Source organism: Carlito syrichta, unplaced genomic scaffold (assembly GCF_000164805.1).
Source record: "Carlito syrichta isolate Samal-C Ts95f unplaced genomic scaffold, Tarsius_syrichta-2.0.1 Scaffold118701, whole genome shotgun sequence".
Taxonomy (NCBI): Eukaryota; Metazoa; Chordata; class Mammalia; order Primates; family Tarsiidae; genus Carlito; species Carlito syrichta.
In genome coordinates, this window is record NW_007062797.1 from 20,076 (window position 1) to 22,655 (window position 2,580).

Below are 2,580 nucleotides of genomic sequence, written 5' to 3' on the forward strand. Positions count from 1 at the left end.
CGGGAGCGGCCACTGCACTCCAATCTGGGCGACGGAGTGAGACTCCAACTCAAAGAAAAAAAAAAGATTTAAAAAAGAAAACAAAGAAAACGAGAAAAAAGAAACAACAAAAAAAACCAAATTAAAAACCAACAAAATTACATGAATAAAATACAAAATAAAAATACATGAATTTTATTTTTTAATTTTTTTCTGTAGAGACAGGTTCTTGCTATGTTGTCCAGGTGGGTCTTGAACTCCTGGGCTCAAGCAAGCCTCCTGCCTCGGCCTTCCAAGGTCCTGGGATGACAGGCTTGAGCCACCATACCCAACTTGATGTTATTTTTGTCCTCCACTTAGTGGAGAAGGCAGACAACACACAAGTAAACAAATCAAAGAACAAGATAACTTCCCTTAGTGATGACTGCTATGAAGAAAACGGACAGTTAGGGGTCGGCAAAGTTTTCTTGTAAAGGGCTAGAAAGAAAATATTTTCGTGTCTCCGGGTCAGACTTTCTAGACTGGGACTTCTCTGTTCTGAGCTCAGAAACAGCCTCAGAGAAAATGAACATGAATGAGCGTGACTGTTGCCAGTAAAACTTTATTTATAAAATGACCTGTTGTTCTGGTGGCCTGAGGGCCACAGTGTGTGGACCCCTGTGGTGGAATATGGCTAACGGGTGAGGAGGACATTGCTTTAGCCTGGGAAGTCAGGGCAGGTCTCATCTGAGCTGAGATCTGGGAGGTGAGAAGCAGATGGTCATGGGCACTTAAAGGACGTGTCCTGGCGGAAGGAACAGTTCGTATAAGGCCCTGTTGGGGGAAGGAGTGGGATGAACAGGCCCTGAAGGGTGAGAAAGCATACAGGAGCAGAGATAGTCGGGTGGGGGGGTGGCAGGACCCTGTAATTCAGGCAAGGATTGGACCGTTTCTGAGGTGACACAGGAAAACGGCCAGCCTTTCTTTCTTCCTTTCCTCTTTTCTTTCTTTCTTTCTTTCTTTCTTTCTTTCTTTCTTTCTTTCTTTCTTTCTTTCTCTCTTTTTCTTTCTTTCTTTAGTCAGTATCTCACGTTGTCACCCAGGCTGGAGGGCAGTGATACAATCACATTTCACTGCAGCCTCAACCTCATGGACTTAGATGTAGTCCTGAGTAACTGGGACGACAGATGCATGCCACCATGTCTGGCTAATTTTTTGATTTTTTTTTTTTTAGTTGGAGTCTCACTCGGTCGCCCAGACTGGAGTGCAGTGGCCGCTCCCGGCCACCGCAGCCTCGACCTGCTGGGCTCCGGCCATCCTTCCGCCTCAGCCTTCCAAGTAGCTGGAATTACAGGCGCGCGCTTCCACGCCCGGCTGATTTTTTTATTTATTGTAGAGATGAGGTCTCGCTGCCCAGGTGGGTCTCGAACCCGCGGGCTCAGGCCATCCACTCACTTCAGCCTCCCATAGGTGCGGGATTACAGGCTGAGCCACCGAGCCCAGCTTGATTTATTACACAGCCGAGGTCTCACTATGTGGTCCAGGCTGGTCTCAAACTCCTGGCCTCAAGCGATCCTCCCGCCTCAGCCTCCCAAAGGGCGGAACTACAGGCCCAGAAAATGTTCTCATCTTCCTGGGGCCTCTACTTTGTGTCTGGCTCTGTGCTAGGTATTCTACTTGCCAAGTATTCCTGAGGGCTCGGGGCAACCTCCTAACACGGCCACCATGGCTGTCCCCAATTTTCAGGTGAGAAGACCGAAGCAGAGAGAGGTGAAATCACTAGTCCAAGATCACCTGGAAAGCAAGGTGCAGAGCTGGGGCTGTAGCTCTGTCGCCAGACTCTTCTCGAAGCTCACGCTCTCTCCCGTCTCCCCATGTGGCTTCCGCTGGGTCCTTTTTACCTTCAAGAGAGCAGAGAATGTCTTTATACACAGGATTCCGGGGTTCTCTTGCCAAGTCCTCTCAGCCACAGATCAGATAGGATATGCCTATTTTACAGATGGCCATAGAGGGGAAGGGGCTTGTCCAAGGATAGCAGTGAGTGCCTGTGGGTGCTGGGTTGGAGACCCCAGTCAGCCAACCCCAAGATCTAAACTCTTGTCAAGTGTCTATTCCCTTACCTGCCCCCTCCCAGAGGTCCTACATGCATCTGTGAGTTTATACATTTTCCACAAGCATCCTTGCCATCTTTTTAGATTTTTTTTTTTTTAGGCCAGGTGCCACCGCACCTGTCATCCTAGCACTCTGGGAGGCTGAGGAGGGAGGATTGCTTGAGCCTGGGAGTTTGAGAACAGCCTGGGAAATAGAGGGTAGACCTCATTGCAACAGAAAATTTTTTAAAAAATTAGCCAGGCATGGTGGTGTGTACCTGCAGACCCAGCTACTTGGGAGGCTGAGGTGGGAGGATCACTTGACCCCAGGAGTCTGAGGCTGCAGGGAGCTATGATTGCGCCACTGCACTCCAGCCTGGGTGACAGACTGGGACCCTGGCTCAACCCCACTCCCCCCAAAAAGAATTCTTTGTTTTTTTCTTTTTTTGTCATCCAGGCTGGAGTGCAGTGGCATGTTCACGGCTACCACAGCCTCGACCCGCTGGGTTCAGGTGATCCTTCTGCCTCAGCC